Here is a 22,363-nt window from a genome sequence, read left to right on the forward strand (position 1 = left end):
GGTGAGCTCAGCAACACCAAAAGACCCGGAAGACCATGGAAAACAACTGTGGTGGATGACCGAAGAATTCTTTCCCTGGTGAAGAAAACACCCTTCACAACAGTTGGCCAGATCAAGAACACTCTCCAGGAGGTAGGTGTATGTGTGTCAAAGTCAACAATCAAGAGACTTCACCAGAGTGAATACAGAGGGTTCACCACAAGATGTAAACCATTGGTGAGCCTCAAAAACAGGAAGGCCAGATTAGAGTTTGCCAAACAACATCTAAAAAAGCCTTCACAGTTCTGGAACAACAACCTATGGACAGATGAGACCAAGATCAACTTGTACCATAGTGAAGGGAAGTGAAGAGTATGGAGAAGGAAAGGAACTGCTCATGATCCAAAGCATACCACCTCATCAGTGAAGCATGGTGGTGGTAATGTCATGGCGTGGGCATGTATGGCTGCCAATGGAACTGGTTCTCTTGTATTTATTGATGACGTGACTGCTGACAAAAGCAGCAGTATGAATTCTGAAGTGTTTCGGACAATATTATCTGCTCATATTCAGCAAAATGCTTCAGAACTCATTGGACAGTGCTTCACAGTGCAGATGGACAATGACCCGAAGCATACTGTGAAAGCAATAAAAGAGTTTTTTAAAGGAAAGAAGAGGAATGTTATGCAATGGCCAAGTCAATCACCTGACCTGAATCCGATTGAGCATGCATTTCACTTGCTGAAGACAAAACTGAAGGAAAAATGCCCCAAGAACAAGCAGGAACTGAAGACAGTTGCAGTAGAGGCCTGGCAGAGCATCACCAGGGATGAAACCCAGCGTCTGGTGATGTCTATGCGTTCCAGACTTCAGGCTGTAATTGACTGCAAAAGATTTGCAACCAAGTATTAAAAAGTGAAAAAAAAAAGTGATGGATGATTGTTAATCTGTCCCATTACTTTTGGTCCCTTAAAAAGTGGGAGGCACATATACAAACTATTGTAATTCCTACACCGTTCACCTGATTTGGATGTAAATACCCTCAAATTAAAGCTGAAAGTCTGCAGTTAAAGCACATCTTGTTCGTTTAATTTCAAATCCATTGTGGTGGTGTATAGAGCCAAAAAGATTAGAATTGTGTTGATGTCCCAATATTTATGGACCTGACTGTATACCAGATATCTCAAGTCTCCCGCAAGGTCTGGGAGATTCCTGCATTTCGGATGTGGCTCCCGGACACCCGCAAGCGCCGTGCGATATCCCAGCTGTCTGGCTTAGCAACCAATGATGTCACGGCTGCATTCACAGCTCCTCCTCCACGTCTAGTGCTCTCCACAGGAGCACGGTGTAACAGGGGAAACATGCATTTTTCAGTGAGGAGGAGGTGTGCTGCTGGGCGGGGTGCTGTGCCGTGCCCACACAAGACAAGGAACATTGTCGGGACAGATCCCTCCCCCAGCCTCCTCCCCCAGCAGCTGAAGAGGTGCTCTCATTGGAGACTCACTCCGTATTGAACATCTCAGAGGTGGAGCCTGCAGTTTGATGGGGTGAGAGAGTGAGACTGACCTTGGAGATGATCACTCCCAGGCCCAGCCCACCTTCTTCTGCTGGTGCACGTGTGAGCTGCAGTGTGAGAGCAACATGGAGGTAAGTTCTGTGGCAGCAGGATCTCATGTAAATCATTTTTCAGGATGTGACTCACTGCAGATCATTACCATAACTCACTGCTAGAAGTAAACAAGTCTGCAAATGCCAGTATCTCCCTTTTATATGCAGCACAGCAGTGAACTGTGAGAAATTGGGATTTAAACTACACTTCCCAATTACTCACAATCAGGACAGTGCTACTAGATCGAAAATCTGTTGTTATATGAAAAACATGGTATCTACTTTTTTCATGTAGCAATGTCCTGAATGTGAGAAATTGGGCTTATCAAGGATTCACTGTCCCATCTTCCTCCATGTTTGTAAAGAGCAGCAAATCAAACAGGTCTGCCTTTGTAGCGTCACATATGGCGACCCATCACATTTCGCTACCTGCTGGAGTGCGCATGCGCGCCACCGCCATATGCGTTCCAACACTTTAACGACAAAACTCTACCCCTAAGTTCAGGTTCAAGCCCCACCATCCAAGTGGACACAGAGTTAGATTATAAATATGCCGAGCGAAGCAAGAGTGTGGAGTTTTGGCATAAAAGTGTTGGAATGCATATGGTGGCGTCGCACATGCGCATTCCAGCGGGTAGCAAAATGTGATGGGTCGCCATATGTGACGCTACACCCTGACATACCGCTCAGTGACACACTGCATCTGGAGGCAGGCTGAGAGTGGAAAGTGTCAGCCCCCCTCCCTCTGTCTCAACCACCCTCCCTCTCTTACCCCCCCCCCGTCCACCACCCTCTCTCTCAGCCCCCCACTCTCTCAGCCCCACCCACCTGTTTTAAGCAGAAACAGTCCACATACTGACTCCTACCACCATGACCACTTCAAATCACTGAAGTGGTCCTGGTGGTTAGAGTGTTCCTTTAATATCTCTCAGAAGAAGTAAACCTCTGTATACTGATTCAATCTCATTTGATCATCCTCTAGTTGTGTTAAATTGGAGGGGGGCGCAGGGTGCCACCTCCCTGAAATTAGTTTGCACCTTCATGGGCACTGGTATAGCTGCATTTAATTGGCGCTGATCAGGCTGCATTTTATTGGGGGGGAGGGGATCAGCGCCGGCGCGAAGCGTCACCTCCCTGAAATGAGTTTGAAACCTCCCTGAAATTAATTTTTGCAGGTTGAGATGTATGTTATACCCTTTAATTAGGCCCTAGTAAGGCTATTACTACAATAGGATGCCATTAAGTTAATGCGGCTGCACTATGGGTAGGTTACCTATGACATATCCTGGACTTCAGATACAGAACATTGCATAGTGACTGGGAACCAAAGAGCATGTTGGCTTCTATTCATGTGATGAGAAGAACATCCCTGAACATGGAAGTGATACACACTTCTTACTAGCTGTTCAATACAACAAATTAATGAATTCAGAGGATAGATGAAAAGCAAAGTATTGCTTGCCGGGACTGACCCAGGCAGAGGAGGAGGAGGTAACGTTTTCCTCCCTGCTCTGCCTCTGAGTGCCCCGCCTCCCAGCTTCCGCCCTGCAGTGCTGACAACGCAACAACCTGAGGTGAGGAGGATGCGCCGGGACTCAGAAAATGTCACTGGTAAGGGGGGAGTTGGGGGCACAGACAGGGGCACAGAGAGGGGGGTGCTTTTCATTTTTGATGCGCTCCAGTGTGTTGATACATTTCTGGATGCATTCCAGTTGCTTTTTTTTCTCCTGTCTGCCCTGTTTTTTTTTCACTGTACTGGAGTCCAGTGCATTTTTGAGGCATTCCAGTGCATTTTTGATGCGTTTTACCGTGTTCCAGTACAGGAAAAATGCAGCATGTTCTACTTTTTTTTCTGGAAGGCCCTGGAACTGACTGCACTGGTGTGAACTTTGCCACTTTCCATGTGTTTTTGATACAGAAAAAAACACACTGGACTGCATGTGATGTGAACTGGCCTTTAGATGTAATGTTCATATTCACTTGTCTTAGACCCCTTTCACATTGAGGCACTTTACAGGCGTTATAGCACTAAAAATAGCGTGCTTGTAAAGTGCCTCTCCCCTCACTCTGAGGGCTTTCACACTGGAGCGATGCGCTGGCAGGACGCTAAAAAAAGTCCTGCTAGCAGCATCTTTAAGGCGCGGTAGGAGCGGTGTATACATCGCTCCTACAGTGCCCCTGCCCATTGAAATCAATGGGCAGCACCACCGAAGCGCAGCGGCACTTTGCGGGCACTTTTAACCCTTCCTTTGACCGTTAGTGGGGGTTAAATGCGCCCTGCTAGTGGCCGAAAAGGGCTGCAAAAAACTACGGTAAAGCGCCACTAAAAAATAGCAGTGCTTTACCGCTGATGTCGCCCCAGTGTGAAATGGCCCTTTAGAGCAGCAGAAACATGTCTTCAAAATTATATGTTATTTTGTATTTGCACATAATACATAGATAAAGCAAACATTTGTAAAAAAAAAAAAACCCTCTCATCATAGGCAGAGACTCTCAGAGGTGTTTTGTAATAGGACCAGCTCCCTGCTAATCTATTTTAGCAACCTCCCCTGACAAAAGATTCAGGCTGCTTTTGTCTAAAGTGTCAGAGAATTTGTCAGGAGTTATCAGGCTGATAACAGAGGAATGGTTCAGGATAGAGCTATGGGATTTAGCTCATTGAAAAGAGATAACAAAACACTGCAGATATATGTGCCCAGCTCAAAATTCATGAATCGGGTTATCATCCACTTTAAAGTGGTTTTAAACCCTATACATACATATACCCCATGAAGTGTCTGGCCTCAGGTGATACACAGAGATGAAACAAATCCTCCTACATAAGTTGTACCTGTTTATCTGCAGATCTCTCCTCTACAACTTCCTAAAGCACACATTTTACACAGCATCTCTCAGCAGCAGAAAGCAGGGGGAGGGGATCTGGCATGTAACACACTACAGAGCTAGAGTACAGAGATGGGTGTAATCTGAGAGCTGATTGGAGGAAAGTGACAGCCCCTCGTCTCAGGGTAAGGTCTCCTGCACACTGGACATTTTTACAGCGGCTGTTTTTGGCTTCAGGTGTTTTTTTCTGCAGCCAATAAACTCCCCAGCATGTTATTCTATGTCTCCATGCACACATAGGCTGTTATCAGTGTTTTTTGGCAGGGTCGTTTTCTATCTGGAAATAAAACCCAGAACTAGTGGGTTTTAAGAGGAGTTGAAAAAAGCTGTAAAAATGCTCTAACTCTGATAAAAGCTAAAAAAAAAAAAAAAATGCGGCCATTCACGTGATGCCAGCTGGGAGCAGCGCCAAATCCGAATTCTAATCGTTCTGAAAAGTTGGAATTCATTAGAAAATTAATAAATAAAAGAAATTTAACAAAAACAAAACGAAACGAAACAAATTCCGAAACCAAACCAAACAACTTCCATGACTAAACAAAATTAGTGCCATTCTTCACGTCTAATAAAATGCCAATATATTTTAATCTTGAATATGATTTTGAAATTATATTTTAATTTCCTCTATTTATTTTATAAATACAATTATGATATATATTACAAGTTTATATTATATAATATAAATGATATATACACACACACATACATACAGTATCTCATAAAAGTAAGTACACCCCTCACATTTTTGTAAATATTTTATTCTATCTTTTCATGTGACAACACTGAAGAAATGACACTTGTCTACAATGTAAAGTAGTGAGTGTACAGATTGTATAACAGTGTAAATTTGCTGTCCCCTCAAAATCACTCAACACACAGCCATTAATGTCTAAACCGCTGGCAACAAAAGTGAGTACACCCCTAAGTGAAAATGTCCAAATTGGACCCAATTAGCCATTTTCCCTCCCCGGTGTCATGTGACTCGTTAGTATTTCAAGGTCTCAGGTTTGAATGGGGAGCAGGTGTGTTAAATTTGGTGTTATCGCTCTCACTCTCTCATATTGGTCACTGGAAGTTCAACATGGCACCTCATGGTAAAGAACTCTCTGGGGATCTGAAAAAAAGAATTGTTGCTCTACATAAAGATGGCCTAGGCTAGAAGAAGATTGCCAAGACCCTGAAACTGAGCTGCAGCACGGTGGCCAAGACCATTACTTAGTTTTGTGAGATACTGTATATAAAAAATCTTTGTAGCCCTGATGAAAGGGATAGTCTCTGATCCCTGAAATTTATTGGCTCTGTAATAAAGTCTGTTGTCTTATTTGGAAATAAATTTAGATCTGGATGAAAAACTCCCAATGTGGTTCCTACACCTCAGATTCATTAAACACCGAAGATACAGTGGTAATCCTTGGGTAATGAGAAGCTCCTGAATCCAGATATTCTGGTCTAACATTACTATGACCTTACCAAGTAATTATAGACAGTGCTGAGACAAGGTCTTCTACCACCAAACACTTTTTCACAGAGCCAAGACATTTCAGGGGTCAGGGACCGCCCCTGTCACATACCTGGTGGGATGAGCCTGGATTGCAGAGGAAGGCTTCTCTTACTCCTCTGACTCGGGGGTCCCCGGTAGAGCAAACAGGTGGCGCAGGAGTGCAGAGTCACACGAGGGCCGGTAGTCATGCTAGCTGCTGGGCTTCCTTTTGAGTGGTGTGCCAGATAACAGGCGGTTGCTGGTATGCGGAGGATGCAGGTCAGCGGTAGCAGAACTTCACAAACTGGAAGGCAAAGGCTGAAGCAGGGTCGGGCAGGCCGAGTCATACACAGAACAGTCAGATAAGGTTCAGATGCAGAAGCTGGAGAGTAGTCAAAGTTCAGGCCGAGGTCGATGCAGGCGGAGAGCAGGTATAGTCAGAGCAAGCCGGGTAGGTAACAGGAATCAGATGCAGGTTTAACAGGAAACAGGACACTCACGGGAACACTGTAGACAAGACAGCACTGGGTCTGTGTACTGATCTGGTTTAACCACTTAACAACCGGCCCATAGCCAAATGACGGCTACAGGGCGGTTGTTTAACTCTGGGTGGGCGTCCAGGGATGTCCTCCCAGAATTCAGCTCTCGCGCGCACTCAAGAGCATCCGTGACCGCTGGGTCCAGAGGACCCGGCTCATCACGGATCCCGGTAAATGGCCGCTGATCGCATGAAGGGCTTTCACGGCGCGATCACATGAAAACAAACCGGCGTCATCTGATGACGCCGGTTCCTCTCCTCCCCTCCTGTGTACCGATCGGTACACTGTGAGCGGAGAGGGGGATGGATGGATGGCTGCAGCGTTGTGGGCTGCATCTATAGTGCCCACAGCGCTGCACAGAGACATCCAGCCATCCATCCATCCATGCTCAGCCATCCCTCACTGCTCTGCAATGCCCCACAATACTCTGCCATACCCTGCAATGCCCCGAAATACCCCGCAGTACTCTGCCATACCCTGCAATGCCCCGAAATACCCCGCAATACTCTGCCATACCCTGCAATGCCCCGAAATACCCCGCAATACTCTGCCATACCCTGCAATGCCCCGAAATACCCCGAAATACCCCGCAATACTCTGCCATACCCTGCAATGCCCCGAAATACCCTGCTATACTCTGCCATACCCTGCAATACCCCGCAATACTCTGCAATACCCCACAATACTCTGCCATATCCTGCAATGCCCTGAAATACCCCGCAATACTCTGTCATACCCCGCAATACTCTGCAATACCCCACAATACTCTGCCATACCCTGCAATACCCCACAATACTCTGCCATACCCTGCAATACCCCACAATACTCTGCAATACCCCGAAATACCCCGCAATACTCTGCTATACCCTGCAATACCCCGAAATATCCCGCAATACTCTGCAATACCCCACAATACCCAGCCATACTCTGCAATACCCCGCAAAAATCTGCAATACTCTGCCATAACCCGCAATACTCTGCCATACCCAGCCATACTCTGCAATACCCCGCAATACCCAGCCATACTCTGCAATACTCGGTGATACCTAGCCATACTCTGCCATACCCAGTCATACTCGGCGATACTCTGCAATACCCAGCCATGCTCAGCCATGCTCAGCCATACTCGGCCATACTCAGCCTCTGTATGTGGTCAGGCTGTGGAAGTCTCACACATGTGGTATCGCCGTACTCAGGAGGAGTAGGAGAATCTATTTCGGGGTGTCGTTTTTGGTATGTACATGCTATGTGTTCATAGGCGTGCCCACGGGGTGTGCTGGGTGTGCCTGGGCACACCCTAATCCCCCCAGCACTGTTTAGCCCCATGCTGTCTGTATCCGATGTGCAATGTGTACCCCGCACTGCCTGTGAGTCAGTATAACATTGTGCCGATATTGGGGCTTGAAAGATCCGCTCAGTGTGACACTGTCCTGTATGCAGAGAGAGACAGGAGCTGTCAGATTTCATGTATGATGTCGGGGTGGGCGAGATCAAGCAGGTATCTGAACACAAGCCAATGGGATGGGGCCGCTATGTGTATGTAGCCCCGCCCCTTTCTCAAGCTGCTCGATTATTGGCTGATGTTCAATAGATGCTTGGTCCTGCTCGGATGTCACACAGGCACAGCGAGCAGAGTGAAGCTGCCTCCCCCTCCAGTGTTTATGTGTACACAGGGGGAGGGGACCTGCTGTGCCTGTGCCACGCTGATCTGAGGTACTGAATGGGATGGGGGATCTGTCTTTGCTGAATGGGGGGGATCTGTCTGTGCTGAAGGGGAGGGTCTGTGCTGAAGGGGAGGGTCTGTGCTGAAGGGGTGGGGTCCATCTGCGCTGAAGGGGGAGATCTGTGCTGAAGGGGAGGGTCTGTGCTGAAGGGGGGATCTGTGCTGAAGGGGGGATCTGTGTTGAAGGGGGGATTTGTGCTGAAGGGGGGGTCTGTGCTGAATGGGGGGGCCATCTGTGCTGAAGGGGGGGGATCTGTGCTGAAGGGGGGGGATCTGTGCTGAAGGGGGGATCTGTGTTGAAGGGGGGATCTGTGCTGAAGGGGGGATCTGTGTTGAAGGGGGGATCTGTGCTGAAGGGGGGGTCTGTGCTGAATGGGGGGGCCATCTGTGCTGAAGGGGGGATCTGTGCTGAAGGGGGGATCTGTGCTAAAGGGGGGGTCTGTGCTGAATGGGGGGGCCATCTGTGCTGAAGGGGAGGGTCTGTACTGAAGGGGGGTCTGTGCTGAATAGGGGGGATCTGTGCTGAAGGGGAGGGTCTGTGCTGAAGGGGGGTCTGTGCTGAATAGGGGGGATCTGTGCTGAAGGGGAGGGTCTGTACTGAAGGGGGGGATCTGTGCTGAAGGGGGGGATCTGTGCTGAAGGGGAGGGTCTGTACTGAAGGGGGGTCTGTGCTGAATAGGGGGGATCTGTGCTGAAGGGGAGGGTCTGTGCTGAAGGGGGGGATCTGTGCTGAAGGGGAGGGTCTGTGCTGAAGGGGGGTCTGTGCTGAATAGGGGGGATCTGTGCTGAAGGGGAGGGTCTGTGCTGAAGGGGGGGATCTGTGCTGAAGGGGGGGGATCTGTGCTGAAGGGGAGGGTCTGTGCTGAAGGGGAGGGTCTGTGCTGAAGGGGTGGGGTCCATCTGCGCTGAAGGGGGAGATCTGTGCTGAAGGGGAGGGTCTGTGCTGAAGGGGAGGGTCTGTGCTGAATGGGGGGGCCATCTGTGCTGAAGGGGGGATCTGTGTTGAAGGGGGGATTTGTGCTGAAGGGGGGGTCTGTGCTGAATGGGGGGGCCATCTGTGCTGAAGGGGGGGGATCTGTGCTGAAGGGGGGGGATCTGTGCTGAAGGGGGGATCTGTGTTGAAGGGGGGATCTGTGCTGAAGGGGGGGTCTGTGCTGAAGGGGGGATCTGTGTTGAAGGGGGGATCTGTGCTGAAGGGGGGGTCTGTGCTGAATGGGGGGGCCATCTGTGCTGAAGGGGGGATCTGTGCTGAAGGGGGGATCTGTGCTAAAGGGGGGGTCTGTGCTGAATGGGGGGGCCATCTGTGCTGAAGGGGAGGGTCTGTACTGAAGGGGGGTCTGTGCTGAATAGGGGGGATCTGTGCTGAAGGGGAGGGTCTGTGCTGAAGGGGGGTCTGTGCTGAATAGGGGGGATCTGTGCTGAAGGGGAGGGTCTGTACTGAAGGGGGGGATCTGTGCTGAAGGGGGGGATCTGTGCTGAAGGGGAGGGTCTGTACTGAAGGGGGGTCTGTGCTGAATAGGGGGGATCTGTGCTGAAGGGGAGGGTCTGTGCTGAAGGGGGGGATCTGTGCTGAAGGGGAGGGTCTGTGCTGAAGGGGGGTCTGTGCTGAATAGGGGGGATCTGTGCTGAAGGGGAGGGTCTGTGCTGAAGGGGGGGATCTGTGCTGAAGGGGAGGGTCTGTGCTGAAGGGGGGATCTGTGCTGAAGGGGGGGGATCTGTGCTGAAGGGGGGGGATCTGTGCTGAACGGGAGGGTCTGTGCTGAATGGGGGGGGTCCGTCTGTGCTGAAAGGGGGGGTATGTGCTGAAGGGGGGTAAGTGATGAAGGGGGGTCTGTGCTGAAGAGGGGGGTCCATCTGTGCTGAAGGGGGGGGTCTGTGCTGAATGAGGGGTCTGTGCTGAGGGGGGCTGTGTAATGTAAAGGGGTCCAGAGGTGTAGGGTGCTGTCTAATGTAGAGGGGTACAGTGGTGCAGGGTGCTGTGTGATGTAAAGGGGTCCAGTGGTGCAGGGTGCTGTGTAATGAAAAGGGGTCCAGTGGTGCAGGGTGCTGTGTAATTTAAAGGGGTCCAGTGGTGCAGGGTGCTGTGTAATGTAAAGGGGTCTAGAGGTGTAGGGTGCTGTCTGATGTAAAGGGGTCCAGTGGTGCAGGGTACTGTGTAATGTAAAGGGGTCCAGTGGTGCAGGGTGCTGTGTAATGTAAAGGGGTCCAGTGGTGCAGGGTGCTGTGTAATGTAAAGGGGTCCAGTGGTGCAGGGTGCTGTGTAATGTAAAGGGGTCCAGTGGTGCAGGGTACTGTGTAATGTAACGGGGTCCAGTGGTGCAGGGTGCTGTGTAATGTAAAGGGGTCCAGTGGTGCAGGGTGCTGTGTAATGTAAAGGGGTCTAGAGGTGTAGGGTGCTGTCTGATGTAAAGGGGTCCAGTGGTGCAGGGTACTGTGTAATGTAAAGGGGTCCAGTTGTGCAGGGTGCTGTGTAATGTAAAGGGGTCCAGTTGTGCAGGGTGCTGTGTAATGTAAAGGGGTCCAGTGGTGCAGGGTGCTGTGTAATGTAAAGGGGTCCAGAGGTGCAGTTGTGGAGAGGAGGTACACAGTAGTGACAAAGAGATATTGAAAGATGCAGAGGTATGCAGGAGGCACAGTGGGGTGTTTTTACATTTTAACGTGGGGTGGGGGGTTTCAGATATAGGATCCGTCCCGGGTGCCAAATGCTCTAGGTACGCTCCTGGAACCCCCCCTCTCCTCCCCTCTCCTCTGTCAGTGCCTCCAACTGCCACCTGTCTGTGCCAATCAGTGCCAGTGCCGCCTGTCAGTTTGTCAGTGCCAATTAGTGCTTCCAGTCAGTGCCACCTATCAGTGCTTCCAATCAGTGCCACCTGTCAGTGCCAATCAGTGCCAGTGCCACCTGTCAGTGCCAATTAGTGCTTCCTATCAGTGCCACCTGTCAGTGCCAATGAGTCCCAATCGGGGACAATCAGTGCTTCCAATCAGTGCCACCTGTCAGTGCCAATCAGTGCCAGTGCCGCCTGTCAGTGCCAAATAGTGCTTCCAGTCAGTGCCACCTGTTAGTGCTAATGAGTGCCAAGTGCTTCCAATCAGTGCCACCTGTCAGTGCCACCTGTCAGTGCCAATGAGTGCCACATATCAGTGCTTCCAATCAGTGCCACCTGTCAGTGCCAATCAATGCCAGTGCCACCTGTCAGTTGCCAATTATCAATGCCAATCAGTGCTTCCAATCAGTGCCACCGAGTGCCAATCAGTGCCACCTGTCAGTGCCAGTGCTTCCAATCAGTGCCATCTGGCAGTGCCAATCAGTACTTCCAATCAGTGTTACCTGTCAGTGCCAACCAGTGCCAGTGCCACCTGTCAGTGCCAATGCCGTCTATCAGTGTCAATCAGTGCTTCCAATCAGTGCCACCTGTCAGTGCCAGTCAGTTCCACACCAGTGCAAATGAGTTCCACCTGTCAGTGCCAATCAGTGCCGCTTATCAGTGCTGTTAATCAGTGCACTGAGTGCAGGGATCGGGGTGATGAACTCAGCTGCCAGGCACATTGTCCCGGGGGGTGCCGGCCTGGTGGGGCACAACTGAAATCTGTTGTTTATTAATGCCACATGCTGATTTTAGTATAACAGGTAATTACCACACTACTATTTACAATAAACTACTGGAGGTAACAAAAAAAAGTGTAATTGAAAGGCTTGCCACTAAGCACTGTTATGTGTTCCCACACCACACAATAAAAAAAAAAAAAAAGTGCAGCGCTAACTTACTGATCAATAACTTAACAATAATGGTGGAATTCTCTAATGTATGGAAATCTCAATAAACTTCAATATTATCACAATACCGATCTCTGTGATACGCAACTTCACATAATACACATCAAGCTGAAAACAAGACATACTGTATAAAAATAAGCTTAGCAGGGATGGTGGAAACCCCTCCTATAGATATTTACCATACAGATTAATCTCAAGTGAAACAACCTTTTAATTGGGAGGTTCCCACCATTATAGCACTTTGGAATTTTTATTTTTTTAGATTGTTACACTTAATTTTAGATGTTTTAGTTACTATTATAATGTGAATTTTTGCACTTAAAGGTAATTTTCCACCATCCACGTCTTTATGGACCTTGCTTTGTGCACTGGTGCGCAGTCATGTTGGAACAGGAAGGGGCCGTCCCCAAACTGTTCCCACAAAGTTACTGACACCTTAAGAGTTCCCTTCACTGGAACTAAGGGGCCAAGCCCAACCCCTAAAAAACAACCCTCCACCATAATCCCCCCTCCCCCCGCACCATAATCCCCCCTCCACCAAATAATTTGGACCAGTGTACAAAACAAGTTACATAAAGACATGGATGAGTGACTTTGGGGTGGAGGAACTTGACTGGCCTGCACAGAGTCCTGACTTCAACCCGATAGAACACCTTTGGGATTAATTAGAGTGGAGACTGCAAGCCAGACCTTCTCAGACAACATCAGTGCCTGACCTCACAAATGCACTTCTGGAAGAATGGTCAAACATTCCCATAGACACACTCCTAAACCTTGTGGACGGCCTTCCCAGAAGAGTTGAAGCTGTTATAGCTGCAAAGGGTGGGCCAACTCAATATTGAACCTTGTGGACTAAGACTGGGATGTCATTAAAGTTCCTGTGTGTGTAAAGGCAGGCGTCCCAATACTTTTGTCTGTTTGAGCTTTGGGGTGCACACCCTAATGCAATAGGCTGCGCACGCCTGTGTATGTGTTAGAAATATTGTAGAAATGGACAACTTTGTGTTAAAAAAAAAAAGCGTTTTAACCACTTCCGGCCTTCCGTCATACGACGTCCTTGAATGATGGGTGCAGCTACAGGCATCATTCAGATATCAGCTTTTTCAGCCGGCGATTCCCTACACCATAAGAACGATCATAGCAGCTGTTACACTGCTTGATAATTCTTACGGGAGGCGAGAGGGGACGTCCTCCCCTCCCGCCGCCCTCCGGTGCTTCTACCGACTCACCGCTACGATCGAAGCCAGGATCTTTTTTATTTTTTTTTTTATTTCAGGCACAGCCTAGAGGTGAGATGTGGGGTCTTATTGACCTCATATCTCACTGTAAAGAGGACCTGTCATGCCATATTCCTATTACAAGGGATGTTTACATTCCTTGTAATAGGAATAAAAGTGATAAAAAAAAAAGTGCTCGCATGCAGAAGCGAACGCATACGTAAGTCCCGCCCACATATGAAAACGGTGTTCAAACCACACATGTGAGGTATCGCTGCGATCGGTAGAGCGAGAGCAATAATTTTGGCTCTAGACTTCCTCTGTAACTCAAAATTTTTAACCAGTAAAAAATTTTAAAGCGTCGCCTATGAGGATTTTTAAGTAGCGAAGTTTGGCGCCATTCCACAAGCGTGTGCAATTTTGAAAGGTGACATGTTAGGTATCTATTTACTCGGTGTAACTTCATCTTTCATATTATGCAAAAACATTGGGCTAACCTTACTGTTCTGGGTTTTTTTTAAGCAAAAAACTGTTTTTTTTCCGCAAAAAACGCGTTCGAAAAATTGCTGCGCAAATATTGTGCGAGATAAAAAGTTGCAATGACCGCTATTGTATTCTCTAGGGTCTTTGCTAAAAAAACATATATAATCTTTTGGGGTTTTATGTAATTTTCTAGCAAATAAATGATGATTTTTACATGTAGGAGAGAAATGTCAGAATTGGCTTGGGTGCTCCAGAACGCCTGAAGGTGCTCCCCTGCATGTTGGGCCTCTGTATGTGGCCACGCTGTGTAAAAATCTCACACATGTGGTATCGCCATACTTGGGAGTAATAGTAGAATGTGTTTTGGGGTGTCATTTGTGGTATGCATATGCTGTGTGTGAAAAATAACCTGCTAATATGACAATTTTGTGAAAAAAAAAAACGAAAAAAAAAAAGACTTGATTTTGCAAAGAATTGTGGGAAAAAATGACAACTTCAAAAAACTCACCATGCATCTTTCTAAATACCTTGGAATGTCTTCTTTTCAAAAAGGGGTCATTTGGGGGGTATTTGTACTTTTCTGGCATGTTAGGGTCTCAAGAAATGAGATAGGCCATCAGTACTTCAGGTGTGATCAATTTTCAGATATTGGCACCATAGCTTGTGGACGCTATAACTTTCACAAAGACCAAATAATATACACTAATTTGGGTTATTTTTACCAAAGATATGTAGCGGTATAAATTTTGGCCAAAACATATGAAGAAAAATTACTAATTTTCAAAATTTTATAACAGAAACAAAGAAAAATGTATGTTTTTACAGATTTTTCTGTCTTTTTTCTTTTATAGCGCAAAAAATAAAGAACCCAGCAGTGATTAAATACCACCAAAAGAAAGCTCTATTTGTGTGAAAAAAAGGACAAAAATTTCATATAAATACAGTGTTGCATGACTGAGTAATTGTCATTCAAAATGTGAGAGCACCAAAAGCTGAAAATTGGTCTGGTTATTAAGTGGGTTTAAGTGCCCAGTGGTCAAGTGGTTAAATAGTCCATCTATCACAGGATGCGCTGCGCACGCTGATGCGCTGTGCACGCTGATGTGCGCTGATGCGCAAATGCCCGTAACTGTTCCCATCTTGCACATCTTTGTGCGCATGTGCTAACCTGCGTTAGTACGCACCAACGCAGCTTTCTTAACACAAGTTCAGGGAACGGGAGTCGGTCTGCGGGGAACGTCTCTAGCGAGCCTTTCCTGACAGCCCCCTTCATCAGGGCTACAAAAATACAACAAAATATATAAATAAAAAAAAGACATTTCAATATAATTTCATAATCATATTAAAGATATATAAGATGCCATTATATTTTAATTGAATATATAATTATGAAATTATATTTAAATTTGACCTATTTATACTTTTTTATATTCTTTTGTTGTATCTTTGTAGCCCTGATGAAGGGGGCATTCTCTGAACCCTAAAACTTGTTAGCTCTGTGCCATGTGTTGTCAGTTCAACTTAATGAAATACGCATTACAGCCTGAACGCCTGAAGACTATAGAAGAGATACAACTTACCAGCTAGAGATGAACACAGATGGGGCTGCTGGTCACTTTTATATGAACTGATTTGCTGCTATAACCACAAATAGCTAAAAAGAAGACAAAGATTTAAAAAAAAAAATGTATTCTTACTTTTAAATGGAAGGAATGCTGTTTTTGTACAGTATATGTTCAGAGTTAAGGAAATAGGATGTAATAAAAATGTTTTGAGCAGATATTATGAAACATTGAATATGCATTTGTGACAATAAAGTTCCTAGACAGTAGGTGGAGCTCCAGCTCGAGCTTCATTATCTGCCTACTCTTGGCTGCTCTGTAGAAAAAAAAACTGCAATTCACAGGGCTCAACAGCTCAAGCTCAAATTTGTACACATAACTGCATTAGGTGTCCGTTTATGAAGCAGTGAAATCTATTCACTGCTTCATTCTCCGGCATTCACAGTGAAGATTTTTCTCCTCTGTGTGCCAGTTTATGAAGCTTTGTAGATCGCTTCACCTTTGGAGGAGTGAAGAGATCTACAAATGCTTTCAACAGTGGAGAAAGGCTCCTGATACTGGAATCTCGTGAGACTTTACGAGATTACAGCACCAGAAATACAGAGATGTCAGTTTATTAAGCAGTGATAAATTATCACCGCTCAATACACGGACAGACGGCGTGAATTACTGTTAATAAAATAATGAGTCCCCCTACATTATATACATATGTATACACACACACACATTATATATACATGTATATACACATACATTATATATATATACATATACACATTATATGTATATATGTATATATATGTATACACATAAATATGACAGGGGGACATGCTTACAGTGTTGGGGGGAAGTTAAAAATCTTCCTCCTTCCCCCTCAGATCCCCCCAGATTTCCTCTTCACTCCCAGATTCACCACCTCTGAGCTGGTGAACCTGGGAGCGTGAATTCTGACTCAGATCACCAGTGAAGCGGTGAGATCACCAGTGAAGCGGTGAGATCACCGCTTCATAAACTGGCCCTTTCTGTGTCATTCAATGAGGATTCTCCGTGTGTAGAGATAATCGGAGGGAGAACAAGTTCAAACATGTTCTCCCCCGATTATCACTGTTTCATAAACTGTTTATGGACTGTGATCAGCGGTGATCCTCGGGATCACCGCTGATCACTGCTTCATAAACGGACACCTTAGTCAGATAAGTAACCTCCCCCTGTCCCCCTCCATCTCCCCAAGCCCCACTTCCTCCATTCAGAGAGAGATGCCTGAAGATATAAAGCCCAAATGAAGCCTCAAAATGTATTCCTGTGGAGGAGTCAGACTGCATATATAGCAATAAATATCATCTTTGTTATGTTAACTTTATACTGTCCAAGTGCTTTGGAAAAAGGTAAAGCACCCCGGCTGTTCCATGGTCCAGCACATCCCCCGGCATGCTGCTCCAATCAAGCGCTGCTCCAATCTAGCGCTGTTGATTAGAGCAATGTGCGATATCAGCGGTCTGAATTCCAGTGTAATCCTTGCTGCTTAGTAATAAAAACACTTAGTAAAAAAATGAAGATACTATTTATTATTGTATATGCAACCTGACTACATTACATTATGACTACATCATAGTTGCCAACAGTCCCGATTTTCACAGGACAATCCCGAATTTGGGACCCTCGTCCCGATTTAAGCTTGTCCCTATCATTTTCCCGGGATTTTGCTTTTGTCCCTGGAAAATCGAGAATGTTTTTGGCTAAAAACGGCAGCGGCAAAACAAAAATGGCCGCCGCCACGAGTGTTGTTTCCCTTTGTGTTTAGTGCAGAGGAGAGGGGCAGCAAATCGGCTCCTCTCTTCAGTGTACAAATATTTCTATTGTACACTGAAGCCTATTGGCTGCAGGGATTGGCGACCCCTCCATGCTCTCCACTGAACACAAGGATGTGATCATCCTCCACCTGCCGCCAACACTCCGCCCCTGTGTGTCCAACGAGCGGGGACACTGATGGAAGGACCGGGGCTCCGCTGGCTGGTAACACTGATGGTCCTGGCTCCCTCCTTTCACAAGGCTCCGTTTTCGGAAGACCCCTCGGACCCCCAGCTTGGCCCCACATCCTCACGCATGGCAGGTACCATCTTCTGTATACAGCTCTGCTGGGTATTGCTGTGTAGTGGATAGTGTAGTGTAGTAATCAGTGTAGTTTAGTGTAGTAGTAATCAGTGTAGTGTAGTAGTAATCAGTGTAGTAATCAACGAAGTGTAGTAGTAATCAGGGTAGTGTAGTAGTAATCAGTGTAGTAATCAACGAAGTGTAGTAGTAATCAGGGTAGTGTAGTAGTAGTAATCAGTGTAGTAATCAGTGTAGTGTAGTAGTAATCAGGGTAGTGTAGTAGTAGTAATCAGTGTAGTAATCAGTGTAGTGTAGTAGTAGTAGTAATCAGTGTAGCAATTAGTGTAGTGTAGTAGTAATCAGGGTAGTGTAGTAGTAGTTAGTGTAGTGGTAATCAGTGTAGTGGGTGTTGTGGTTAGTGTAGTGGGTGTGGTGGTGAGTAGGGCAGTGTAGTTTAGTGGGTGTTGTGGTAATTAGTGTAGTGTAGTGGGTGGTGTAGTGAACAGTGTAGTGTAGTGCGTGTTGCACCTGATGCAAGGACGGACTGCTGGGGAGGCACCTGATGCAAGGACAGACTCTGCTGGCATCTGGTGGTATCTGGTGGCAGATGATTCGACATTATGGTGAGTTGAATGATTTAATTTTATATTACAATGTAATAATAGAAATAATGCACTTTAATCACCCTAACACCATAACAACCATGGTGCCAGGATAATTAAAGCGCTAACCACAGGTGTTTGGAGTATCTTTATTTGCTGATTTGTTAAACTTTCTGGAATACACATATTTCTATTGTGGTGTAGAATCTGGTCTCTTTCTTTTTCTCCATCCCTCATTCATCTCAAACTCTAACCACACCCCTTTTGAGCCACATCCATTTAAGCCACGCCCACCATTACACGCAAACCACGCCCATATTTCACAAAGCGCGCCGCATTTTTCGGTTTTCCTATCTCACGCCTACAAATGAATGCTCCACCCCCTACTTATAGCGAGGCTCCGCCTACATGCAAAAAAGTGTCACTAACATTTTTTTTTCAATGTTGGCAACTATGCTACATTCATGAATATGAAGGTTTTATTTGTGCTTTAGGCCCCATTCACACCTAGTGTAGTGGAAATTAGTATTTTTGCATTATTGCAACAAATATACCAAAGAAGCTTCTGAACCTTTTCAGGCATAGAGCTTCATGCACTTTTACCACGTGTTTTACTACATGAAAAGCACATCTGCTGGTTATGTTTGGGGTGTCATTAATAATGAATAGAACCACATGTGTGACTTGTGTTTGTTCATAAAAATCTACAAAGGTGAGGTTTAGTTCTGCTTTCCCATGTGAGTGCGTGACTGCCACCTTGTGGTGTGTTAGAGGAACTCCAGCTGGGTGCAAAACTTAAAATTAAAAAAAACATTTTGGCATTTATTACATGTTTCCTCCATAGATATTTTCCAGGCCACAGACTTCTATAAAGCTAAGTATCAAAGCATGTGATAGGGAGAGTTTGTGGATTTTGTTGACACCATCATACATCATAACATAATCCAATAGTTAAAATTATACATAAACCGTTTTATTAATACAAAATTTCCAATTAATTAAAAACACACAAAATTATACATATCAGCTCCCAAAAGCTGCCATGAGTTTCCCACTATGATCGCTGATCACAAGATGTAAAATCCCCCCAAATCATTTGGTGGAGGGGGGATTATGGTGTGGTGTTGTTTTTCGGGGGTTGGGCTTGGCCCCTTAGTTCCAGTGAAGGGAACTCTTAAGGCGTCAGCATACCAAGATATTTTGGATAACTTAAGTGAAATAATGTATTGCGCTAAAATCAATATTAAATCCCGTGCAAAATCCTTAATAAATCAATCCCTCATTAGTGTCAGTGAAAAAAATAAAAGACATAAATAAAATATGGTGTGGTCAGAAAACATATAGCCACTTAATCATAATCATATGCTACTACTATACTACTACTATACTATACTACTCTATAGTAACGGTGACGCTAGTGTCGGCATATAGATGGAGACTCAGGCGTCATTTTTTTCAGCAGCCTATACAAGTGCAGCATGTAATCTTCTGCAATTAAGAACGGCTATCAACATATTGCATGAAGCTGTAACAATATTATAAGAGGGGTTTTCTTTGAATAGACTAAATATTGGTATAGTAGTCATTCATTTTTTACAGGTGGAAACCTGCGGATTATTTATTTATTGGTGGATCATATGATTATGATTAAGCGGCTATATGTTTTCTGACCACACCATATTTTATTTATGTCTTTTATTTTTTTCACTGACACTAATGAGGAATTGATTTATTAAGCATTTTGCACGTGATTTAATATTGATTGGAAGGTTAATTTTAGCGCAATACATTATTTCACTTAAATTACTCACTACAGGTGTCTGAACACTTTTATGTTTTGCAGCTTTTATTATTTGGTTTTCTTTCAGTCACAAGTCCGTGGAACTTGAATATTTTCACAGTTTTGCAGTTTTCAGCAATGTTTTAGTCACATTTAAATCCATTTCAGCGCTTTAGTACAACATTGAAATTTTGGACAATTTCATGCTCCCAACATTGTGGGAACAGTTTGGAGATGGCCCCTTCCTGTTCCAACATGACTGAGCACCAGTACACAACAAAGCAAGGTCCATAAAGACATGGGTGACTGAGTTTGGGGTGGAGGAACTTGACTGGCCTGCACAGAGTCCTGACTTCAACCAGATAGAATACCTTTGGGATGAATTAGAGCAGAGACTGAGAGCCAGGCCTTCTCATCCAACATCAGTGCCTGACCTCACTAATGCGCTTGTGGAAGAATGGTCAAACATTCCCATAGACACACTCCTAAACCTTGTGGACGGCCTTCCCAGAAGAGTTGAAGCTGTTATAGTTGCAAAGTGTGGGCCAACCCAATATTGATCCCTACGGACTAATGCCCCGTACACACGATTGGAAATTCCAACAAGAAAACTCCGATGTGAGCTTTTGGTAGGATATTCCGACCGTGTGTATGCTCCATCGGACTTTTGCTGTCGGAATTCCCGCCAGTAAAAGACTGAGAGCAGGTTCTCTATTTTTCCAACGGAAAAAGTTCCTATCGGAAATTCCGATCGTCTGTATGCAATTCCGACGCGCAAATTTCCTAGCATTGAACTTCATTTTTTCGGCTCGTCGTAGTGTTGTATGTCACCGTGTTCTTGACGGTCAAAAGTTCAGAGAACTTTTGTGTGACCGTGCGTATGCAAGGCAAGCTTGAGCGGAATGCCATCAGAAAAACCATCCAAGATTTTTCACACGGAAATTCCGATCGTGTGTACGCGGCATAAGACTGGGATGTCATTAAAGTTCATGTGCGTGTAAAGGCAGGCGTCACAATACTTTTGGTAATATAGTGTATGTATATCAGAGGTGCAGTACCTGAGTGCATTGGGGTGCCATTGAAAATGAATTGGATTGCAAAGTGCTGACACATGTATAATACATTGCCGTGCAACCTGCCTTAGTGCATGCTGCATCCCAACTGATGAGTGCAGTCAGTGCCGGGACAAGGACATCTATCACCCGGGATGAATATGCTGAATGGCACCCCCAAGAGGTGTATAAGCATTTTGTGTCAGCAAAAATTGCCCCCCCCCCTCCGAAAAAATGTGAGCACTAATCTGCATGCTTATCCCCTAAGCATAAATTCCCTTTGAAAGCCAAATTCTCCCAAACTAAAAATTCCCTCTCTTCCCGATACAAATTCAACCCCCAATACAATTCCCAATCCTGCATAAATCTATGTCCCTCATCCCCCTCCCAGCTCAGATCCTTTCCTTCCCCAAATCCCCCCTCCCCCTCGCAGCATAAATCCTCTACTCCTCAAATTTCCCCTCTGAGCGCAAATCCCCCTCAATCATCCCTACTAGAATAAATCCCCCCCCCCCCAAATCACACTCCCCAACACAAATCCCCCCTTCTGATATTTGATCACCTCTGATATTTGATCACCTCTGGGGTTTTTTTGTATTCTTTGCTACTGTATATAAGTGATAAAAAACTGAAAAAATGTAAAAAAAAAAAAATATATATATATGTTATTCTTTCTGTTATAAAACATATCCAATAAAATCAAAATCAAAAATTCTTCATAAATTTAGGCCAAAATGTATTCTGCTACATGTCTTTGGTAAAAAAAAATAAAAAAAAAATAGGTTTATGTGAAAGTTAAAGCGTCTATATCAGTGATGGGGAGCCTTGGCACCCCCAGATGTTTTGGAACTACATTTCCCATGATGCTCCTGCACTCTGCAGTGTAGTTGAGTATCATGGGAAATGTAGTTCCAAAACATCTGGGGTGCCAAGGTTCACCATCACTGGTCTATAAACTATGGATTATATATGTAACTAATGGATAAAGGGACAGGGGATTATAGCGATGCTAGAGCAAAAAATGTGAAAATGAGATAGAGATATAAAATTACAAATAATACTTTATTTCACCAAATTCAATACATAGGGAAAACAATAAAATCATTAGCAGCAAAAAGCATATATATTGCGTATGACCCAAATGTAGTGGGGTGGGCCAGGTGGAGACGGCCTTCGAAGCAAGGGCTCAGTTTCCAACATGTTTAGCCAAAACATTGGCTTCCTCAGGGAATAAGAGCTTTTTGCAATATATAAGCATCTATGCATGGAGATACAAAAACATCATGTAAACAAACAAAAGCATTGGGATATAGGCTGTTATAAACATTGCTATATATTGCATATATATAGCAACGTTTATAACAGCCTATATCCCAATGCTTTTGTATCTCCATGCATAGATTCTTATATATTGCAAAAAGCTCTTATTCCCTGAGGAAGCCGATGTTTTGGCGAAACATGTAGGAAACTGAGCCCTTGCTTCGAAGGCCGCCTCCACCTGGCCCACCCCACTACATTTGGGTCATACGCAATATATATGCTTTTTGCTGCTAATGATTTTATTGTTTTCCCTATGTATTGAATTTGGT

At 45.4% G+C, this 22,363-nt stretch overlaps 1 long non-coding RNA gene across 1 annotated transcript in view; it reads right to left on the minus strand.

The window, feature by feature from the left end:
- Positions 1 to 15,220: 15,220 nt before the first annotated feature.
- LOC141116958 (uncharacterized) overlaps positions 15,221 to 22,363 on the minus strand; it is a 48,332-nt gene continuing 41,189 nt past the window's right edge. The window contains exon 3 of the long non-coding RNA XR_012237074.1: positions 15,221 to 15,341. This is a non-coding gene — a long non-coding RNA (uncharacterized lncRNA). The remainder of the gene's footprint in view (positions 15,342 to 22,363) is intronic.

This window comes from Aquarana catesbeiana, linkage group LG13 (genome assembly GCF_042186555.1).
Source record: "Aquarana catesbeiana isolate 2022-GZ linkage group LG13, ASM4218655v1, whole genome shotgun sequence".
Classification (NCBI taxonomy): Eukaryota; Metazoa; Chordata; class Amphibia; order Anura; family Ranidae; genus Aquarana; species Aquarana catesbeiana.